This window comes from Plectropomus leopardus, chromosome 20, assembly GCF_026936395.1.
Source record: "Plectropomus leopardus strain MGB_pleo_1.0 chromosome 20, ASM2693639v1, whole genome shotgun sequence".
Taxonomy (NCBI): Eukaryota; Metazoa; Chordata; class Actinopteri; order Perciformes; family Serranidae; genus Plectropomus; species Plectropomus leopardus.
In genome coordinates this window covers 10,506,375-10,531,471 of record NC_142195.1, presented here as the reverse complement: position 1 = coordinate 10,531,471, position 25,097 = coordinate 10,506,375, and the positions used below count along the sequence as shown (strand labels likewise).

Here is a 25,097-nt window from a genome sequence, read left to right as displayed (position 1 = left end):
TTTTACTAAAGCAAAGATTCTGAAAAGTTCTTCAACCAACACTGTATGTACACAGATACTTTTACTAATTTCTGTGTATACTTTGTTGTGCCTTTTATTGTGAATTAAAACTCTCATTAACATTCTTGCTTGTTTTTTTGAATATTTAACACGGGCTCTTATACATTTTTTATGAAATAAATAACAATAGAAACTCCACATAGAACAGTCAGAGAGCTCCATTCAGTTAAGACTGTGACTCTCTCCACAACGTGGCATTACATACCCACACTGAACCCACACGCTCAGTCTTTTCATGGCTACACAAAACCACAGCTGGCTGTGTTCATCACCGGAGAGGACATTAGCTCAGATATTTTGCATGTTTGGTAGTGGATTATTATGTAATGATCCAAATGTTATCGTAATTGAAACAGACATCCCTTGATTTTTTTTTTTTTTTGTGCGTTTTTTTTCTCTCAGCTGGGTTTGTGTTGGGTTGGATTAGCTGGCATGCCAACTGTTTCCCCTACACAACGCTTGTGTAACTTCAGTTACACAGTTAATGGGGCAGGGATGGGTACAGACGGAAAAAAAATGTTGCATAAGATTTATGGCTTAAAGTAATACTGATATTGAACAAAGTGCAAATCCCAGATGACTCATTCACATGTCAGCGAATAAATACAAGAAGAATACATTTACCGGAAGGGGAACGTGCGTCAGATGAATTCATGTAGAGTAAAGCTTTATTGTAGGTCTGGCCAGATCTCATTACTGATGCCAAGTGTCGTCATCACGCATCTGAATCTGCAGGATGATTCCTCCACTGAAACAACAGTCAGAAATGTCACAAATGAGATGTTGAAATGTTTTCATCAAATTCAGAGAAGAGTATAATGCAGAAAAAAAAATGAGATAATCAGTTTTGAGATTTCTAGCCTTATGCACTCTGGAAATTTACATTAAACAGCTGAATATACTAAATTAAGCAAGTTCACTCTGTCTTCTTATTTTGATTATTTATTCTGTTTCTTTTTTATCAGAAAAAAAATGTCACAGCGTCAGGTGACGCTTCTGAGGAAAACTGCAGGTGTCGGTCGAACATCTACATTTTTCGTCTGATAAAAAAGAAACAGAATAAATAAACTGAGTACGCTGTATGTTGTATGACGTAGATGATCCCAGTGGGATTTAATCCTGCCTTATAGTTATTACAGCACAGAATATCCAGAAAATGTTGAGCCGAATATCCTGCCTCTGGCATGATAAAATGTGCTCCTGATTCCTTATGATGGTCTCATTGGCCCTGCTGAAATTGCATTGTGTCTCTAAGATTACAGCCAGTCATCTCTGCTTACAGTCAATACCTCATCTGGACATGAAACATTACATACCTCCGCTCTGCCAGCCATTGCTTCTGCCACAAATAGAATCGGCCAGCTACAGGATGGCAGCATTGTGTTACAATGCCCCCCTTGGCCCCTTTTCATTTTCTGCAGAGTCATTCAATGTATAGTGGCTTGATCCTTAGAGAGGTTTTGTTTCTGCTCACAATATTTTGAGGCAACATTTGGAGTAATGCTCACAAGAAAATAGTAAAACAAAACAAAACATAAAAGCTTTTGACAACTTTTTACAGCGTACTAAGTAGATTAAAATACATCATCTCTGGTGTCAATTGTTTTAGAGGTCTTACATAGCAAAGTTAATTTTGGAGGTAAAAGTTGTAAATCACCTCTGGTGTCACTGAAACATCCGGGAGACCAAGCTCAATAACTGACACAAATTAAAAATACAAATCTTCCACCTCCTGGGCCAGACATGACTACTAATTCACTTGTCCTCTTTGGACTCTTGTCCCATGACTGACTGCTTTAATTAAACCATGATTGGGGCTGGGAAGATGGTAGTGTTGTAATAGGATTGCAAGCTTTGGTCCGGCTCCAGCTGAGACTATCAGGGTATCATGGACCTCAGGGATGAAGCTGAGGCGTTGGACGAGGACCAGCTGAGGCCAAGGTTGACTTAATCAGCAAACTGACTGGTATAAACAAATGACGGCATTACGGAGCTCAGTCAAGAAGATGATTACGATAAAATGATGGGGTATAGGTTTGAAAACATCAAAACGAGCAACCCAATTAATGGGGTTTAGAAAAAAACACCGTCCCCTTGTTGCTCTTCCTCGCCAGTGAGCAGTTTTCACCGAGCCATGAACTCGTCCACTTGTCTCATTAGAATATAAGAACACCCGGCAACACTGAAGCAAAAATTTTAAGTTAGAATGAAACACTTGCAGAATACACCATTTCCTCAAGACAAAGTCAGTTGCAACACAGTAGCATGCTGGGACTTATACGCATCAATCAAACAAGTAAACCAGTGACATGTCAGTGGGGTTAATGTGACAGTTGGCATTACCATATCATAATTAGATCCACACAGCTGAGCTCTTGTTTAACCTCTGCAGATTATGCAGCCAAAAGGCTACAGCCGCACTTAACCTTTAAACTTACATCCATAAATTAATGGTCATCTACTGCTTATCAACAGTTTGTGTGAATCAAAGCAAATGAGGTCTTGTCACACTGTCAGCGGCTACAGTTGCATAGTATTAAAAGGGAATAACTAATGGTTTACGGGTGCCTGACCCACGCAGCTGTCCTACAACTTCTAACTTGAAATTGCACACTGTATAACCTGAACATGTGCAGGATTTGAGGCCTGTCATGGTAGAGTTGGGAAAAATCTCCATGTTTACAACCTGTGAGTGTTAACGTCACTGGTCACTACCTTAAGACAGTTGTTAAGTTGGCCATGTAGAGGTTAAAAATACTGTGCATTGACATAATAGCCTTATATCCATTAAATCTGGGTTTGATTTCCTTAAATGGCAGACTTTAGCTGATGTGAGGGATTAATGTTTGCATATTGTCAAGCTCTAACTGGCTGCATTCAGAAAAAGTTTCCCATTTGGAATTATGGCTTCCATACTGATACAAGAGCTAAACACATCAGAAACATTCAGGCAGAAATTACAGTGCACTAGTGGACTTTCACTGGTTGTCAGAGACTGAAGGCAGTTGTGCATAGTGCGTTACAAAAACTGCTGAAAATGTCCCCATCTCATTTAAAAATAGTCACTTTTGTGCTTACAAACAAGTCTGAAAAAGTCCCAAACTCTCAGTTAAAAAATGCTTTTGTCACTTACAGCTGGAAATGTCTTTACCTGTCATCAAAAGCTCATACACATGCAGTCTGAAGTACTTCATACCGTATGTATGAAACATACTAATGTAACATATCTGTGATTTGCAGAAATGTACAATGCCATCATTTTACTTCAGCAACTGGGCTCCAACATGTATATAGTAACATACTGTATATTACAGGACTGAGATACAGCAGAAGTTATTTCCTGATGCCAAGGTGGGCTGCCTGCCTCACCTGGATGTAACCCAACTTTTTCAGACTACAAAGCGGCCGCACACCTGATCCTGATTAGCTTGGAGGATAATTGTGGCACCTAGAATTAAATCATTGTGGAGCTCATTGTGTACATAGTACCTCACCCTGGAATCTGGCCTTGACCTCAACAAGGGAGGGAGCATGTGGCCCGATGACAAACACTGTTGCATGTTTCAGAAACACATATTATTAACACTCCAACAACTGAGTCTGTGCCCCTAAGGTCTCAGACAAAACTCAAACGCTGCAACCTACAATTACCTACTCAATGTCAAATGACAGTATATGCATGCAACTACGTTTATAGTGTATTTTCTTTTTATATTTCTATTTTTCCTACAAAATTAAACTTTTTAAAGTAGCTTTTAGCCTTTTTTAGTTGCCATAGTTCAGTGTAACATGTCACAGGTCAGTTAAAGTTATTCAGTCACAGGCACCTTTGCCCTGAGGACACATATGCCTAGACAGTGGATCAGGTATTGATGCACCATTGACAGCTTTTCACTGCCTAATTCCAGATTTGTGGCATGCACAGTGTCCACTTGCTACGCGTAGTAATCCCAAAGGATTGGTAAGTATTTTTAGTAATGGATTTACTGACGTCCGTTGATCCCTTGATGGGTAGTGTCTTTCAGAACAGTCGTGGACCACCCCAGAATTGCTTGGCAAAGTGTTTACCAGTATGCACGTGTGGGTGGGTGTAGGGATATGTGTGTTTATGTGTGTAGGCCTCTTAGTCATCTACTTGCAGGGTCAACCACAGTGCTTCAATGACAGAGTAAACCCAATGCAATCAAATTTTTCTTTCATTCTCACTTAAAGAAGTCGCCATGTTTCTCTCTGTGCCATCTTATCTGAAAATCATGGTAATGAAAAAAATGTTGGTTTGTCGGACTGTCCTTTCCTGCTCTGAGTTTTCTTCCCTGCTGTGTTATCATCATCATTCCTTCTCCACAATGACCAAATGTTCACAATACCACAGGAAACTGAAGTGATTTTACAACAGGGTTTGCTAGCTGCTTGATTGATGCCCAGCATCTACTGAACTGAAATGAGATAAGTTGAGGAAATCACCATATGAAAAAGGGTAGAGACTCTTCTTTGACTCACACCTAAAAAAAAATACAAGATATTCCATCTTTGAAATAACCAAAAACGTCTTTTAAACATTGCCCACACTGTCCTACGTGTACCTACTTCAAGTAAAACTGTCTTCAAAGTGCCTCTGCTAATGCATCACTAATTGCTTGGGCTTGTACCGTCGCACTTTTGTGTTTCCGTCCCAAAAATCAAGATGAAATGAGTGTTTTTCACCTTTCTGAATCTTTGGGAACAATTTTGTCGAGCAATTACAGAAGCGCTGTTCTCACTATTATATGACCAACCTTGGCTCTGTGTAGTTTAGGAACAGAAAGAGTTTCTTCTCGTACTTTAAACCATATTAATATAAGAAAAAGCCTCTGGGAGCTTTCGGTCTGTCTGTAATATTACTTTTAATATCTGCTGTATTAGAGTGGCTGTTATTTCTCTCTGAGGCACCTGTTGCATGCAGTGGTTTTGCCTCACAGTGGGGCTGCAGTCACATGCTCTTTATGGACGCAGAGCTGGACAAATTCAAAGTTAACATGTTATTATGTTTCTCTATATATTTATACTTATGTCATTGTAAGAAGCAGATCTTCCTATAGGTGATGGAGGCAGCCACGTGGGGGCTCTTGTTTGTGTTAGTAATAAACTAATAATAATAATGATACTAATAATAATAGTAATAGTAATAATAATCTTAATAATAATAATAATAATACAAAAAATGCTTCACAGTTGTTTGCCTCTGCAAACCACTGAAGTTGCAATTGCAGTTTATATCAATGTCTGTAAAAGAAATAAAATTCTTCACATACATCTATACAATCAGCACAGTCTCAAGATTAGTGTCACCAATTCAGTATCTGAACAAATCTCCCCCCTTCTGTTCCCGAGTAACGGCCAGTGTTTTCGCAGAACATTACAGTATAATGTCACAGTGAAGCTGATATTTGACCTAATCAATATAACATCATCACATCCTCATTCTATTCTATTAGATATCTGTGTGAAATTCTGTCATAATTAGAGTATAAGTTATTGAGTTATGACCAAAAACATGTTTCATGCCGTCACAGTGACCTTGACCTTTGATCTCCGGCCACCAAATTCTGATCGGTTAATTCTTGAGTCCACGTGGACATTTTTGACGAATTTGAAGAAATTCCCTCACGGTGTTCTTGAGATATCATTTTTACAAGAATGAGACAGACACAGGGTCACAGTGACCACAACCTTTGACTACCAAAGCCCAGTCAGTTAACTCTTGAGTCCGGATGGACGTTTGTGAAGAAATTCCCTTAAGGTGCTCTTGAGATATTGCTTTCATAAGAATGAGACGGACCCATGAGCACAGTGACCTTGACCTTTGACCACGAAAGCCCATCCTTGACTAAAAGTGGACGTTTGTGCCAAATTTGGAAAAAAAATTTGCTCAAGGCCTTCCTGAGATGTTGTATTCATGAGTTGTGGAGAATACAGACGGACAGATGGACAACCTGAAAAGATAACGTCTCCGGCCTTGGCTGTGTCAGTGGGTGGGTGCCAGGGGGAGCTTGCCTAGGTGCCTGCGGTGCCAAATGTGCTTGGTCTGGCACTGTCCGTCATTAGGTAAGATTTCTTGATATAAATAACACTTAAAATATGTAAGCAGTGTCTTTTTAGGATACATCAATGACCTGCAGTTCAGCTTCAACCTTATCATGTCTAAAATGTTGCGTATACATGTCTGCCATGCTATGAGCAGGTTGAGCCCCCCGGGGTGAAACGATGGCTACGTCATGGCTGGCCGAGTATGAGAAGAATCCAAATGTTAATTATGGCTCCAAAAAGTCAAATCGCCTAAACGTTGAAAGCCAGAGATTTTAGAGGCTGCTGGGAAAATCCCATAGTAATCCATGGTGATCTGAAGTACTCTAGCTCCCAGACAGCGCAGACCACAGCCAGCTGCAGACAGACAAGTGTCCGTCTGTGTGTGTGCATGCTTGTATGTGTGCCTGCATTTGGGGCAGGGAACAAGAGGAGGGAATTACTTTAGATGAATTCTGAACGTTTTAGGGTAAGAGGATACGACATGTTCCTGGTCCAAGGCTGGGGAAATGAAGTGAAGGGTACTCTACAGACGCAAATGCGTAACCTGTGACGTCACCTCTTACCCCATCCATCCTCTGCCTTATCCCCCTTCTTCCTGTCCAAACACTGAGCCTCCCTGTCGACTGTTCCTCTCAACCCATATTTTTAGTTGTGACACTTTTGCCCTCCCCTATCCCCACCCCTTTTTATCCTCCAGTTACCTCTTACCTCCTCATCTGTCCTCACTAAACCCCAGCCCATCACTCAGCTCACATTTTTCCATTCTGTCATGGCAGTAAGGCTTCCTGGTGTTTTGGTCTGCTGCCTCAGCAGCGCAGCAAGGTTAAATCTCCCAAAAGAAAGAGGTTCCCTGCTGCTCCACCCATTACCACATACAGCGCTCTCACCTTGGAAGATTGACAGCGTTCAGGCTTGATTATACATTTCACATACAAACAGGTAAACAAAAGAGTTGAAATAAACACACACTGGCATATGTCCTTAACATACAATCAGTGCAGTTTGTTCAGATTAAAGCAAAAGATGTCCCCAGAGTGGACAAACTCCAGTTAAATGCACTGCAGCAGAGTCAGAGTGTTGTAATAAAGGTAAAGGTGTCCAGATCAGGGGAGGTCAAGGAGGAGCCAAGGTCCTTTAATGGTTACAAAGTCTCATAATCTCTGCACTTTCTTGCTTTGACTTCAGCCCCTCAGGCAGTCTTTAATCTCAAAATGCCCCCAACAAGCTCCACCAATCAAATGATTCCCTTCAGGGTCTGCAAATCCTCACAAAGAAGCCAGGATTTGTGAGCAGGCGAAGTGTTGTATCAACTCGTGACAAGAAAGTCCCAGATTAAGGACCAGAATGAAAATCACTGACTGGTTTTTAAATCTTGTCACGGTGATTGTTTACAATGATGATAAGAAATATAACACCCTCCTTATCCTTTTGTATGAAACATGATTATGTGTTTCTAAAATAAATAAATAAATAAATAGCTATTGCCATTTGGGTGATTCTTCAACTGTTGAAATTTCTTTCTCCCTGTCAGAAAAAAAAAAAAAAATACATTTCTTACTTTTGTCACACTTACTTGGCATCAAAAGCAACATACAAAAAATAATGACAGATCAGTAATGATTTTCATACAAAATATGTCTTATAATCTTGTTTTTTAAATATTTCCTTTGTCCCAAAGACAGATTTTGGACATTCAATCCTGCTTTATTTTGACATTAATATTGATTTAATATAAACTACAAACACAAAAATGTAAATACCCATTTAATGAGCTGTATGTTGTGTTGTAAGATAAGTATGTATTTGATATCTTTTTAAATTAAAATAGTTGTAAAATAGTAGACTAGTAAAATAGTCATGTGACAGAAGAGCACATGTAAGATATAAATCAATGTAAATTTGCATATAATATGAAAAACTTAATTTTATATTGTGTATTTTGTGTACATTTAATGCTACCACAAAAAATGACATTAGCAAGCTAACATATGAGATTTTTTATTTATTTATATATTTTTTAAGTGTTAATCACTTTGTTTGTTGTGAAGGAAAAGACATGGTAATGACAGTGTTAGCATTATATTACAGAATTAACTCTATCAGTACACTTCTCAAAGTTTTTGTTTGATTTTCCAAAAGTTTTCAGAGTAGGGATGTCAGTTTTGGTCAATTTTGCTTTCAAAAAAGTGGCTTTCAAAAATAATCCCTTTAATAGAGAGGTGTCCAAGTGGGAGATTAACAATGGGATAGATAATTAATGAATATTAAGTCAATAGCCAAAAGACATTATTAACATCTTAAGATAAGCAGATCTCAACATTATCATTATTACTATGTGAACGTTCTTAATATTTGCTGTCAGGATTTTTTTTTGTTTTTTCTGTTTTGTTTTGTTTTTTTCTATTGTTTGTTTAGAGATCTACTGTACTGTTTATTAATGACAACTTTCACTGTTTTCAATTCTGAAAAATAAAGTAGACAAAAAAAACAAATTGGTCACACCTGTGCTTATCCTCCTATGGCATGTCAAAATGTCCACTGTAAGAAAGGCATATTAACCTTTTGTAATAACGCAAACTCCTGCCAGAAAAGAGTGGAGAAATGCTGGCAGATAATTAAAAATCGCTTCACGAGGTTGTAACGTTAAAAAGGAGATATTGATTAGAGAGTCTCATGTGGGCTATCTGTCTCTTGATTGTCTTTAACTTAACTGCTTTACAATGTTGGAGCAGGCTCACTGATATGTTTATAAAAAAAAGGGAATCAGCTTGTAACAGCTCAGCATGTGACGAATATGAGTGAGGGTTGGACACTTTTTACACCCACCTTCACTGTTTCTTCTAAATATTAGGACAGGTCTTAATCCTGTCTATCACAGTTAATATGTGGACCATTCAGTATGTGGCTGTAAAAATCCCACACATAAGGCGTTGGAAACTGAATCAGAGACCTGAATGTTAAAATGTGTCTTTGCTTGTCTTGTATTGATGATGAGCCGCATCAGTAGCTGAGTAAACAAGCTGTTTGACTTGGCACCTGTGCCGCCACTATATTGAAATATGACTTGAATTAATTTTGTTGCATTTCTCTCATGTCTCAGGTGGCGAAGAGAAACGCAGTATGCATTTGCAACTTAATACAGCAAATACGTTATCTCTAGTTCATGTATATAGCACTTTGCTGGCTGTAAATCAGTGGTCCAGAGCAGAAGTAGTAATAGTACTTCTGCTCTGGACCACTGATTTAGTAATAGTACTATTTTCCATTTACACTTAAAACATTAAATCCAACACTTTTGTTTTTGATCCAATTTTTGCACAGGTATAAGTTAAAGATCTAAGACTTTTTATACACTCGATAGATACATTTCTATCAAATTTTGGTTACAAATGTGTTAAAATCTATGTTAGTCAGCACCTAAGCATAATCCATCCACATGACAGGTGTGGCATTTCAACATGGTGAATAAACAGTCTTCACAGCTGTGCCTTGGGATGGTCACAATTAAAGGCCACTCTAAAATGTGTAGTTTGATCTCACAACACAATGCCACAGATGTTACAAGTTTTCAGGGAACATGCCACAAGCATGCTGACTGCAGGAATAGTAACCAAAGCTGTTCCCTGTGAACTTAATGGTCATAATAAAACCATAAGCAGTCTCCAATGTCATTTCTTAGAATTTGGCAGTACATCCAACCAGCCTCATAACCATACAAATCAGTTATGATGAAAAATTGCTGTCAGGTCAAGACCCTTCTTTGGTAGGGCAAACCAATCATTGCGTCAGGTGTTGGGGTAGCTGGTCTCAGGTGATCTTGCAGGTGAAGCTGTTGGATGTGGAGGTCCTGAGCTGCTGCTGCTACATGTCGTCTGCTGTGGTGAGGCTGGTTGGATGTTCTACTAAATTCATGGAGATGTCCTGAGGTAGCTAAATGAACATTAACTACCTGTATTCAGAGGCTGTTTCAAATAAGAGGGAGCATGTATGAACTTGTGGGAACAGGTGTGTTTAAAAAACATGTTAAGGACAATCTTAAAGAGCAGATGTGTGTCAGAGGGGTTAACTTGTAGAATGGCTGTGATAACAAATTAAAACTGTGTAGTTCACTCTGCCAGTTTAAAAGAAATATTAAAATATGGTTGTAAACAAATGCAGAACTAGAGTATGATTGTTATTTTGTATGAAATGTCACAGAATCTCGTTATTGTTTCTCCTTTTCGTCCCTCTGTCGTTGTGTTATACTGTTTTTGTTTTTTTTTACAAAACTTTGTCCTAAATGATTTACTCACGAATTTTCTGAGAAAAAAGGGTGGGAATAATAAGCTTCAGCTTTTGTTTATTTGTTTTGTTATTCCTTTTGACTTGATGCCTTGATGTTGTTATGTAAATACATTTTGGAAAATTGTTCATAAGGACCAAAATAAACTGCCATTACCATTATCATTAAGTTCACAGTCAGCAGCTCTGGTGGACAGTCTTGCAGTCAGCATGCCAACGACACGCTTCCTCAAAACCTACAACATCTTAGGCATCGTGCTGTGTGATCAAGCTGCACATTTTAGTACAGCTTTTTACTGTGACCATCCCCAGGTACACATGTGTAGTAATGATGCTGTTTAATCAGCATCTTGATATGTCAAACCTGTGCACAAAATTTGAGAGAAAGATATTGTGTGCTTAAAAATTCATAGATCTTTAATTCAAACCTGAAAAAAATGGGAGCAAAAAACAAAAGTGTGGCATTTAAAATTTGGTCAGCGTAAATTGTTTTTTTTTTTTTTTTTACGTAATCTGTTACTGACGCATTTCTTTGGTTCAGATTGCTGTACCGGTCTGAACCAATGTAATATTTATTGCGCTCTCTGTTTGCGGGGATCAGAAAGTGCGATAAGAAGCTCCTGGTCACACACATGCTGACAGGATCCCTTAATGTTTAATTGACCATGAGGAATCAGGTTTTTAAAGTGTGCGGTGTCCGTCTTAAACTGCCACTCCAGATTAAACGTATCATTTCTCTGTGAGTGATTTATCTGATTTGTGAATAACTGGATTAAGATGATAAGAAGATTTCTCTAATGTGGCCCAGCAGAGTTTACAGAGGTAAAATTGTGACCACCAGTTTGCTGTTTTCATCTGCTGGATCAGCAAGAAATTAAATCGGCTGTTTAAAAGAAGAGAAAACAACTACCGGCCAGTACAATATGTTCTTTTCCATTGTGACATGAAGTGACTGGTTTTTACATTGCCTCTCTATATTTTCAATATTCATAAGAACCAAACTCGGCTCAACACAAAGCTTTAAATCCAGGTTTAAGTTCTTTGAGCTCACCCTTATGAATAATTAAGAAGCCCATAATGGCAAGGTGCCCCAGTTCGATCCCAAGCTAATGAATCCATCACTAATGACTCACTTAGCTCATCAGGCCTGACATCAGTAGACTCAGCATTTAACCAACAACACTTCAGCATGACTCTGTTAGTGTGAAGTGTTAGCTGGAGGTGTCAAAACTCCTCTTCTGTCTCATCTTCTGCAACTCTTATTTCCCCAGAGTAAGAACAGTTAGTCTGTTTTATTATACTGCCTGTCCCATTCTTAAAAAAAAAAAAAAACATTGCGACTTTAACAGGCTGAAGGTTAGATTTACTGACCTAATCTTGTTTTTACTGCATTTTAATCCCTGTTCTCTTTGGGTGGATCTGGATATTAGTCAAGCGTAATTTGCTAATGCCCGATGATCCCCATTTTTAGTTGCCTCTTGATCTGTCAGGTTGTGCACCAAAGAATCTATGTACTTTTTCAGAACGCTCTCGACCTCTTCCCAAAGAAAAGACAGAAGCAGCAAAATCAATCTGAATATAAGATTGAAAATAAGGTTTTATAAGATATTAAAATTCTGGTGTCATGTTATTATCTCAAAATGATAAAATGTTGATGTTAAGCTACAACGCTCATCATCTTAGTTTAGCGTATTAGCATGCTAACATTTGCTAAATGGCACTGAACAAAAAGTTCAATTGACGCTGATGGAAATGTTATTATTTTTGTAGGTGTTTGGCTCTGAACCAAGGTGTTGGACAAACTAAAATTTTGAACCAAAGAAGGAACAACAGGAAAAGTCAAGTTAGTTGGGGTAATTCATACTGAGAGGGACATAATTGTCTGTACCAAATATATATCAGTGATCCATCCAATAGTTGAGATATTTCAGTCAGGACTAACCAACAGACGGACACACTGTTACCATCCAGAGCCATGCAGCGAGCATGTCTGTAAAAGGCTAACCACCTTAGACTGTTGTCATTGTTGAGACAATAACCATATGCTGTGACAGCTATTGATATCATTAGCTGGTTATAAGCAGATTAATGAGCAAACGTGACAGAGTTGCAGCCTGGAGAAGCTGGCAGCAGGATATGAGGTGGCGGATGAGCTGAGAGACACAGGTCCAAGTCAGGATGCATTATGTTTAGCCTGTAGCTCGGCAGAAAATATGAAGCAGAGAAACTACTTGTTAAGAGACAAGTTTAAATTGTCTTTCTTTCCAATAAATAAATAACTTTTCGTGTTTTAATCAGCAATCATACATTGAGGATCAATGACACAATAAAACATCTGATTTTAAAAAAGTATAACTGTGTGCCGCATTTCAAGTAATGATTGATGAAGCATCACTCTTGTCTACACATAATGTATTGTGTACACTGAATCATCTCTGGAAATTGCAACAAAAATATCTGACTGCAAAGAATCCAAATTAACTGTATTTGACTGAATTAATGCAGCACTCAGAAAAGTCCCAGCTGCTTGTAGAAATGTTGTTGCCACCCCCAACTGAGAGGTCACAGTATAAATATTGATTCCTGGCACACCGAAACATTGTTCATAAAACTGTGGGCAGCAACTCTCAGCCCTCAAGCTCATACAAGCTGATTATACACTACCTGGACAGCGCAAAATGGCAGAGAGCCAGAATAAACAAGTGGCTGGTGAAGATAGTAGAATATCAAGCCAGGCAAAAGACTCGCAGGAGTTGGCAGACAAAAACAGAGCTTAACTGTCAGTAAATGTTTAGATTTATTTGTTAGAAAGCGGATTCCAATGCAATGCTTATTATTTTCTGTAGATTACATAGGGCTCTTTCTACTGCCTTTTTAAGTAACTCTAGACAATTGATTACCTCAATAATCCTTTTCTTACTTCCACCTACTCTTTTCAGGAAGTTTGCTTTTTTTGTTTGCAGAAAAACAATGAGTGTATATTCTCTGACAACAGAATTCAAACAGAAAATGACAATACCTGCACAGTAGGCCTTCAAGGACAGTGGATAGTATCTAGGATAGTGGATGTTCCTTTTTTTTTTATCTATTGCTTTCTCTTCTAAGCTCGTGATAAATCTGCTTTGGCGGGACAGACTATGGATGACTCAGAGTCAGTCCACCTACTTACATCACACAGTCATGCATCACATGTGAAAAAACCTTTGGCTCTGCAGCTGTAACCCCATTGACAGAAAGCTATCAAGTAATACAGGAAGACTCCAGCTGAGTGGATACAAACTGTCGCTGTATTTCACAGTCAGCGGTTGCGGGAAGCTGGCAGCGTCCAGCCATTGAATGATGGTATAACCATGAGGGAGCTTTCAAGAAAATGAGGTTTCAGAGCCAGAACATGTACAGGCACTGATGGATTGCACTCAACTTTCCACCTTTATGGACATCGGGGCACAGGGCTCCTTCCTCTTCCTTGTCCTAGTTAGTCGATGCGTCAGACGGTTCAATGGAAGGTCAGTCTGAAGTCTCACTAATCATGAGTGGCATGTGTCTCTTGCCCTGCCTGTAAATATGCGCATTTACAGCCATACATTTGGATCCCAAGGCAAAATGCTGCATTCCACAGTGATGATGTAAACTCGCCATAAACCCAACATAATGCTCTGCAGAGAGGAGCAGCAAACAGTAAACAGCAGCTGTCTGGGACATGTGACTGACCGCCCGCCACACAGGGAACGAGCTATATCATGATTGATAAGCCCAAGCATTGCCTTAATTGAACAGAGTGTGCCAGCCAGGCATATCAGCGTGAAACAAACATACGCAGTCGTACATACTTAATGCATGAATAAACCTCATACACAACACACGTGCACTTTTCTTACTCCCATTCATCCGCTGTTTTTCACTTGCCGTCCGTCTTTGCTTACTGTTTTTTTTCTGCCATTTCGACAGCTTTCTCTTGCTTTTGTGGCTGACAAAAATCCCTTATGCAACAAAAAGCCTGTCTCGATTATATTATCCGACTTCATCATCATACTAATAACGCAGCCAGTGTAACACGTGGTAGACAGCTGGTACAGCTACCAGTCCAAATGCAGCCAGTTCCCACCCCGCTTCCCTCTGCCAGCATCCTAACCCCGGGAGGTCAGCTGTGCACCGCTCCCCTGGTTTCATCTCATTATGCAATTCTTGCTATTAATATGCTTCACGGTGATTCCGGGTTTTTTTCCAAGAGAGATAAGACGATTCCTACTAATTTTGAACCGTTTTTTCGTCATGATACAAAGTGCGATTTTGTTGATATTATTAAACAGTGTTACCATGTATTTCTTTATTTAGGGATAAGATAAATACATTTATCTAATCTCATCTCTAAAGTAGATATAGAAACTGAATCATCTGACTCAATCTCATAATAATCTCAATGCTGATGTCATCAGGTAAACTATAAACAGTGTACTCTGTCATTTAAGAGCACCCACCCACCATCACCTCTTTCTGTGAAAGCTACACTTCTTTATCAGATCAGGGATTTATTCATTTATTTATTATTGTCACATTATTTCATTTCACTGTCATTTGACACATTGTGACATGACAAAAGATATAAATTATAGCCACTTTAAATCTGTAGTTTATAAAAATAACGTTTTGTCTTATTTGCTGAAATTGTCACTATAATCTGAAAGAAGAACATAAGACAGAGCATCTAAAAAACAATGTTCGTCTCATTGCCTCTATTTGCTTGAATCTACCGAGGCGCATCGAAAACAGTAGCTGTCAGTCATGGGAATCAGTGCTCACGAACTGCCATAAAACTCTTAAATTTGGCAGCGCTTCTGCATTGCCATTATCTTTCCTCAGATGTTTTCAGAAATATGTTTTATTTTATTGTTTAGCTGTAAAATGAGGAAGTCTATGACGAGCAGTGATTGACATTATTGACAGCTGCTTAAGAGACTCTTTGGCTCTTCTTGGTTGGTTTCGTTCACACACCGTAAAACCCTTAGAAGTGCTACAAAGCAATAGAGAAGGCAGGGGAGTATGATTTTCTTCACAGATGATCTGTCTCATTTAGAGCTGTGCAAGTAAAGTGACAGTTTCAGCAAACATTAAATCATAAAATACATCATGCCCTAAAGAAGGATAAGGATGTTTCTTAGAATAAGAAAAAATATTAACTATAAAATCTAATCAATAGTAAAGAATGAGACTCAGAATTTTCAATGGTTGGATGAATTTGTGAGCATGTGTTGACCATTTGCACATTTAAATTAATAGTGTTACACTGTCCCTTATAACCCCGACATGACAGCCAGAGCACAGTAAATTTAAAGACCTTTCGGTGAACATGTATGTGCCTATCTGCTCTTATTTTCTTATCACCATTAATGCATATATAACAGTACATATGCACATGTTGCATTACACTTTAAGTCTGTATTCTTTAGATATAATTGTGTAAAAAATGGGAGACATTTGTGTGCAAGCTTAACTTTATGAGCTAGAATTGTTCAGGATTCTTCTGGAAAGGTGGGCAGAAGCTCTCTACTTTCACAGTGCCACTTCTCTCTATCTGTGAACTGGGTTGTGTTTACAAGTGCAGCCAGGGCACCTGACACTTTGCATGTAACACTAGAACAGTATTATCCACAACAGTCACACCAGCACTGCAGGATAAGATTTGATCACAGACACCTCAAGTGCAAAGAAAGGCCAATCCATCTGAGCCGAGACCAAATCTCTGGAATTATTATTTCTGACAAACAAATGCTTTGTGCATGCTGTACTTAATCATTAATATTTACACTACAGAAGTGTTCCTCTAAATGCCCCAGAAGTGCACACTGTGGTACAAATCTGCATATTTGGTCAGTGCAGACCTGTTTTACATAACCACATTGTCAGAATGCTAAAAAAACTGTATCATGAACAGTTCCTCTAGTAACATCCACTGTAAATTGTGCAATGTGAGAATTATTTCCTGTATTTTTATCTTAATCTTACTGAAAATAAACAAAAACATCCTAGGCACGGGAAGAGCTGGTTGCATTTGCAGGTTTTAGATTATGCACAAGGCACAGTTTGCTGTATGATTAATATTGCAGTTAACCAAGAAGCTGAAGATAAATCACAGGCCCTGCTTAAAATATAATCTTCGAGGCTTTGATGTCAGCACAACTGTATACAAGGACTTTTATGTAGGTCAGGTTTATAAATTGTATTTTCATGGATGCCTAACAAACAGTTTAAGATCAGCTCTGTAATAATAAAGTGAAATCATTTAGCTGGTGATCCTTAAAAATTAACCTCATCCAAAAAAATCAAGACAGGGTTCGCACCTTGTAGCCCTGTCTACGTTGTAGACAGGGCTGGAATACATTAATCTGCCTTTGGTCTATTTTCTTTAAAACAAGAGTAAACACTGTTGCAGCATGTGAGAAGTACACATATTTTCAGTCTCTAAAAAATTAAAGGAGCACCGTGAAGAATTTAGTGGCATCGAGCGGTGAGGGTTGCAGACTGAAACCAGCTGAAACTCATCCCATGTGCCACCAATTTTGTCATGCAAAAATATCGCAATAGTGTGCAGTATAATCTAAATCCTAAATCCTACACACTGGACCTTTAAGTACTGATGCCATCACATTCACTGAACCTACAGTACCTTGCTCCACCCATGTTCACATGCCTAGTCTGTTCACACACACAAACACACACACACGCAGTAGTCCTGTTTGGTTGGTGTATAAACAGCACACTCAAGAGAATATACAGCCCATCTCAAGCACTCTTGACCAGCTCTGCCCTTTCCTGCTCTTCAGGCTAAAGCCTCAATGCAACAGCCACTTGTATGTTCTGCACCATTACTCACTGAAGACCCATCCGTCTGCCCGAGATGGCTCTGTGTGCATGACACATTCAGCCTTTCATAAAACCATTAGCCAAATACATTTCAAAAACAACGGCTATTCAGGCCAGCCAACTTCTATTTTTCCTCTTAGACTGAGTAGTAAGAATATATTAAATCTAATATCAAAGTACATTCTCCTGTTTACATTAAAATTCCTTTAAAAAAAAATAGCATTTAAAAAGAAAAAGAAAAAAGCTGAAAAAATGGTATTTGGAATTAATTGCAGTCAAACAGTTTTCTACTGCATGCATGTACTGTTGGTCCTCAGATGCTGAGGTGTGTGCACTTTGCAGAGGAGGCTGCCTTAAACTGCAGTGATGCACGTCTTAATGCAGTATATTGTATGTTCTCTGTGTATTTGTCACACAAACTGTACTGTATGTATGCACATACGCTGACCGCATTGCAGCACTCTACTGCCTCTATCAGAGCCTTTGATGTTTGCTCCATGCAAACCATCCACTGCTGACAAAACATTATCTGCGATACTTTTCTGTAGCGCTCTTATTTGCTATTTCTCTATTCCTGTTGATTGTCACACGATGAAGTGTTTTATGTTTGAGGATGTCAAAATCATGGATCACGTAGTGTATCCACAGAGACAGAGGAGGGGAGGTGTCTTTGAGGTGTCTTGAGAAGTAAATTGTGTACACTGTATAAGAATATAAATGATGTGAAGGGCTGATACACGGCTTTTTTGGTGTGTGTGATTACCCTGCAGACACAGTTTGTCAGCTAAGTTGCTTGACAGTTAGTGTGTGAATGTATGCTGTTTACGGCTCTGTGCAACAGTATGCGCGTTATTCCAGGTGTCAGGTTTATACTGTATGATACTGTATGATAGTCCTACTTTGTTTGGTATTTTAAGCTCACAAGAAGCTGAACTAGGTCCCTCACCAACCGCCCTTCCTTTTTACCTGTGTCATCATCTCTCTGTCCCGACCCTACAGTGTGTGAACACAGGGTTGTATTTTGTTATGGTGGAGATATATGGGCATATTTCACACCAGAAAATATATCTCTGAGGGTCTTAAAACCAATGACAGATACTATTCACAGATGCATCAGAGCATTGTCTCGTTTATTCCTGCTGCCAAACTGCCTTTTTTTTTTTTTTTTTTTTTAATGTCCGAACCACCAAACAAAAGTACAAAAAGTCTTTATTCACATAACACCACCTCCTGTGCTCGGAAATATTTGTACATCACTAATCCCCCAAAAATAGCTCAGCCTAAACCAGCTTGTACATTTATATGTCTCTTTTTTTGACTAATAATCATGGTCAAGCCCATCAGACAACAACATGGCCAGATGGCGTACACCAGATGTTCATGATTACTGAGAATACAAAATGATTCCTGATTTCAACATCATTAGCAAATAAAAAACGAGAGAGAGAGGGGTGGGCGGGGGGGAGAAATTCCTGTTTCTGGCTCGGAATCAACAAAGCAAATAGGAATGCCCTTCGTGTTTTGATCCCGTCGGGGGGGGAGAGAGAGGGAGGGGCTCGCTGGTATTGATGTAATCACCACTGCTTTATAAAAAAGATGGGCTGGTCTCGCAAGGTCTCTCGCCCAGATGCTGTTGCGTAATAGCTCATTGAAAATGAAAGCTCTGTTGTTTAGTATTGGCTTCCAACCTGTGAGAGCAGCCAGCCAGTTTTAGCTGTATGAAGCTGAGCTGATTCCCATTGCCAGCCGCAGGAGGTAAAGCCGCAGCCATTGATGATGAACTGTCTGTAGGACGCAGGATGGAAGGACACTTTTTGTAAGCCCCAATGATATTAGACAACTATAGCTCCGGCGTCACACACATTTAGCAGATGATGAATCATAATGTGGATTGAAATGAATGAGGATATAATGATCCTCACTGGGTATTTTGTATCACTTGCATGCAGTCACGCTAATTAGAAAATGGTGAGACTATGGTTCTGATTGGCTGGCCTCACTTTTGTGACAGGTGTGAGGATGTCAGACTCAGTAACAGTGAGAGGAGCAGGGGCTAAATGCATGAACAATGAGCATACACAAAAACCATGTGTACACCGTTCCCCACACATGAACCGGTATTCATTAAGGAAGATTGTGCTGTGAGAATGTGCGCACCTCACGCAGACATCAGGCCAAGTGTACAGCTCTCTCTGTTTTAGCAGAGATCGCTGCAGGTGACATGATGAGGAAGAATTTGAATATGCTGATAGATGAGTAACATTCAGGGTGTCCCACACATTTATTTATTTGTGGCAGCCTGCCACGATGAAAACATCTGCCTGCCACGTATTTATTACATATTTCTGGAGCTGGACAGCCCTCGGGAGTGCCATTAAAATATACTGTTTATACCGTTCGTTTACTCATTTCATTCTCGGAGCGCAGAGCACTTTGAGCATGAACGCAGCAGTAGAACTGCGGATGCGGTAGAAATAAAACTTAACCACTAATTGCACATGGTCTAAAAGTGTGAGTTTTACTTACCTCTGCAACAGCTGCTCCTCTCAGCCATCGATCTGCTCTGATGATCAGCAACTCAAACTCCACAAATTGTTTCTGAGGAAAAATAAATAAAATATCAGTTAATCAAAGGTACATTTATAGAGTTTGTTTTAAATCTTTTGAGTTATGAATTTCACTTTTTATTTACATTAATCTCCCTGTTAATAATTGTTGAATATTAGCCTCCTATGCAATTTTTAAAGTCAGTTTCAACATGAGCCCTATATGAATGAATAATTGATCGTCCTTTTAACGTTCAATAACAATGATGACTGAGATTTTACCGCAATGATGTTTTGCAGAAATGTGAATAATTAGTGGTACAGATGCTACAAACAGCCACAGCCGTGCTTAATGACAGCTGCTCTGTCACCATTTGAAAACCTTGCGGTGTGACACAGTTGATAAAATTGCATTTTTTTTTACCATATTTTTCACTGACAGGTCTAACGACTGGTGGGGCATATTATTTTTTCTCCCTTTGTGTTTTATGGTCCCTGGTTGAGTTTTTGATAAAAACTCCTGCTTAGACAAATAGCTTGAGATATGGATGGGTAGCTTGTAACGTGAAATAAGAATCTGATGGGAAATCATGTTCACCGTGTTGCACCTAAAATTCATCAGAAATTGTTTATTGCATATTAACCTAATTTGGGATCACATCACAATGTGATCGTTATCTGGCCAAATACATCCACTATGCTCTAAATTATAAGAGTTTAGACAGAAGGAAACAGACACTGTTCATATTGCACTGAAAAGTGCATTTCCAAAGCAAATATGAAGAGAATTACATTTAAGCAAATCTAAGTGATAAAGTGACTTTTAATAGAGTAAAGTTAATTTTAAAGCCATCTGAATTGGCATCCGGTGTTTCATGCCTTTGTGTTTGACGAGCAAAGTGGTGAGGCAGAGGAACATCACTCCTTAGATGAGATTAGTCTGATGACCCACATGGAGAAATTAGATTATTGCAGAGGTAATGGTATTGAGCGGGAAAAGACAAATATAAATACAATGTACTGTAAATGTTGCAACAAAAGATGATGATGCATTCCAGTTTATTTGAGAAAAAGCTAGAAAGGAGAGACAGAGCTGTTTGGTCTCATGTTGTGCTGTGATGAGCCGCTACACAAGAGTTTTTGCCGACTGCTGTGGATGACACATACGATACACATGCTAAAACACGTGTATTACTGAATTATTTCACCACTCAGGTTACTGGTTTCACCTAGTGTGCATGAAAAAATAATAGCCCTCTGCCAACTAATGTTTCACTTGCCCTCTATCTGAGATCTCCATCTGCACAGTTAACATTAATGGCCGCAGCAGATAATGCGAATATAGTTTTCAGCGTTTGATATACACTATTAAGTGACTTGATTTTTTTCTGTTGGTCATGCTAGAGAAAATGTCAGATGGTTACTACAGTTATAAAAATTTAGCCTTCGAGAATTTCATGGCGATCCATCTAACAGCTGCAGAGATATCAGTCAAGACAAAAGTGGTGGACTGACTGGGACATGGACATTGGCTTCAAAGTCGTGCTATAGTTTACCAATACTTAAAAAGTAGCAAACGGTTATAACGTTACCCATTAAATTAAACGGGTGCACCTGTTACAAGTACTTTTTAAGCCGTCTTTTGATTCATTCCACAAGGGTCCAGTTGTATAAGGAGATTGTGTTGCTCCGTCAGACACTGTTGCATTATTGATTACCGCAGTCTCACCAGGTTCCCACCTAGTGCCACTTAAATCCTCCTTGAGTCCCATGACACACCTCAGCTTTTCACTCCAAAGGACATTCATCGGTGACAACAACAAAAGAGCAAGTTGGAAATTGCCATTATGACAGCAACAAGATAGCAACATGTTCATGTTCAAAAATATCAATATAAAAATTAGTTTGTTTTTTTTAATTCTACAAATTTGTTTTGAGATGTGACTTCAAACATGGTGTTTGTGTTTGTCCCTGTCAGATATGTTATTCTTATTGCAGATACACTGGTGGAAAAAACAGGGTCGCATTTAAGGGCCCCAGACTGCAAATTAGAGAATGTTAATGATGGAAATTTGATTAAAATCGTGCTTTATGAGTAAAATGTAAAATCTTCCCTTGCAGGAGCAAAATGTTAGCTGTAAGAGAAAAAAATCTGCCTCAAGATGTTCACTTTCTTGCTGATATTTTGACTAGAAAATCAATACCACTCTTGTACCTAAAGACTAAATATGAAACGCCTGCCAGCAGCCGATTAGCTTGGCCTAGCATTAGGACTGAAGACAGGGGGAAACGGCAAGCGTGGCTCTGTCCAAAAATAACTAAATCTGCCTATCAGCACCTCATAATATGAGATGGTGAACACAGTAATATGATATCATACATGTTAACATAGTCACTCAGAGCATGTAGTGGCTGTATTTTAGTTACAATATGTTCAGACAGAATGCAAAGAGAATTTTAAAGGCAATTAGATGCAGATTCGCCGGGGCTGAAAACTGATGGAAATGTGTGTCCCAACAAGTTCAAAATGATTAGAATCGAGTGAAAAAGTTGTTTCCTGGGACTTTGTGAATATTATTCAAACCTGTAAAGAAATGTGTGAAAAATGGAGGGAAATTGGAGAAAGAGGAGGTTGAGTTGTACGCAAATACACAGGCGCATTCCCACAGATATAGGCAGTGCAGCTGTTGCAAGCTAGCTTAAAGCTAACGTCTATGCAGATGGTACACTGTTTCAGGCAAATAATCGCAAACGTTGCAGCGTTCAAACTGATGTGAATGACCAGAGGCAAAATCACATCTTTAGTTTTTTTTAATCTCAAGAGTAGCTGCTCCCCTGCTTCCAGTCTTTGTGCTTAGCTAAGCTAAGTGTCCGCTGGCCGTAGCTTCCTGTTTAACAGACAGATACAGGATCATCTTACCCCCACCAAGACAGCTATTAAGTGCAATTCCCAAAATACCAAACTACTGTGTAAATGCTTTCTAAAAAGCTGCACAGAACTGTACATGCTGTAAATGCTGGCACTCCCAAGAACGCACATTCAGCAAAGTGTAACTCAGACTTTAAAGCCTTTCATCATGTCCTCCTTCGTGTCGTCTTATCTGGCACATATCACAACAGCCTGCATGTCAGCTGGCAGGAAGGCAAGCACGTCCATATCACATCACCTACTGAAACTGTACCAGAGTCTTAAGTGTCTCTGAGGTACATGGGTCACACACAGTCTGTCCTGTCCTGTAATAAGAGAAGAGAAGGTGCCAGCCAGGATACTCAAACAAGCCCTGAGCAGCGCAGGCACACATCACACCACGGCGTTACCTCAGCTATCCACTGACCCGCGCACAAGTGCCCTTGTTTTCACAGCAGCCCTCACCCCTTCACCGTCTGAACGAAATGAGCTCCTCTGATTTTAGAGGGGAGCAGGCAGAGGAGGTTGGAGGGATCAGGTGACAGCTAACATCTCCGTGTTGCCTCAGTCAGACGATGTAGGTCACACCCTCCTTTGACTGATAAAACATTCAGGAAGAAGATAGCTGCCTAATTCTCTAAGGCATGACAAATGTTTTGATATAAAAAAAAAAGTAAAATCTCCTTGACCGTGTTATGCGTCGATCCTTTAAGTTCAGCTCTGCTCCTCAGTCTCCACTTTACACAACAGGTGACCACATTTGTCAAACTTTAGAGCTCAGTTTAGAAATGTACCGATACCTTTTAAATCTCTCTTTAACCCACTGAAACCTGGATGACATCAGTTTTCTTGTGCTGCATTTGGACACCTGTTACAAGCTTTTAGACGCAAATTGGTTTGATTTCTTTTGAAAACAGCGAGGAAAAAAAGGCAATGACCAACTTGGCAAGAAATGTCCAACAAAATGCAAGAAATTTGTAAAATGTGACAGAAAATTAAACTAAAAGTTAGTTTTAAACAAAGAGGAGATAATGATGAGAAAATTTATCCTAAAAATTGGTGAAAATGTCCAGAAAACTTAATTTATACAAAATTATAAACTATATAAAATAAATACATTCCTTTTTGAAATTTTAAGCACTTTTTAGGTTTTTTGTTTTTGGATTGTTTTCTACTGTTTTGGGTTTTTTTTTCAGGGAGATTTTTCTTGTAACTTTTTAATTTCTTTTAATTTTTGGAGCCATTTCTTATTACGCTGCTTATTGCCTTCTTCCAATGTTTTTGAAAGAAATAACGCCAATTTTCTCTGGTTTCAAAGGGTTACCAATTCTTTGTTAACAAGCACTTTGTTTTCTACAGTTTCATCACAAAACTGTTTTGTCATTGCTGTAATGACAATTGAGTCTATAGAAGAATGCAAAGAAATGATCTGTTCACCTGCTTCTTTCTCCATAACTGCTCTTAAGGGAGAGCCGAAAAACAATGGAGTGGAGCTAATAAAAAGGAGACATAGAAATATATTATTCTAATTACTTTGCACTTCCTTTGGTGATTGTGTAATTTTATGTGAACATCTAAGAGATAATAACATGCTCAGTGAAGCAAGCTCAATTCTGTTTTTTAAGCCTGGGGTTATTTTTCGTGGCAAACACTTGGGGATTTTAGATGTTTATGAAACAGAAGAGGGTAACTGTGGACATGGTGATATTCTGTGTCCATGCTTGATTCTGTTTATAATTCAACTAAAACACAGTAGAAAGTGGAGAAACTGTTAACGGCAGAAAATTGTAAAATGCGAGTAAATTCAGTAAGACCAGAGTACATTTACATTTTAAAGAAATATAGTATAATTACCACCGTTGTGTGCCTCTGCGAGACCGTCAAGTTGCACTTACAGTTAATATCCTTGAGTCTGAGTGGACATCTGTGTTAAAATTTAAGGAAATTACTCCACAAGAATGAGACAGATGAGCTCTCAATGGCCTTGACATTTGACCACCAAAATCAAATCAGTTCACTGTTAAGTCCAAGTGGACATTTGTGCCATATTTGAAGAAATTCCTGCATTCATGAGAACGGGACAGACGGACGGACAACCCGGAAACATAATAATGCCACTATCTTCAGCACAGGGGCACAGAAATATTTACTGTGCATGAACATGCATGTACTGTATTTCTGTGTAAGCCCCGTGACATTTACTGTTTTATTTGATGTGAGACTGAAGCTGCTGACACACCGAGCAAACGCTGAGTTGATTAAAGCAGTTACATGTATTGATAAAGTCTAAATTACTCAGCTTGACAGGAGCCCTGGAACATTGATTGTTGACATTTACTGTTAAAAAGCCCTGAGTGAGTTATTGTAGGAGTACC

General features: G+C 39.0%; 1 long non-coding RNA gene across 2 annotated transcripts in view; it reads right to left on the bottom strand.

Moving 5' to 3' along the window:
* Positions 1 to 452: 452 nt before the first annotated feature.
* Positions 453 to 25,097, bottom strand: part of LOC148186175 (uncharacterized) — a 29,544-nt gene continuing 4,899 nt past the window's right edge. Inside the window, exons 3-4 of one of the 2 annotated variants that reach the window (XR_015775242.1) lie at positions 19,795 to 19,866; positions 453 to 808 (exon numbers count right to left, since the gene is read on the bottom strand). This is a non-coding gene — a long non-coding RNA (uncharacterized LOC148186175). Of the gene's footprint in view, positions 809 to 18,730; positions 19,054 to 19,794; positions 19,867 to 25,097 lie in introns of those variants that run through there. The other variant, XR_015775241.1, reaches the window with a different exon arrangement.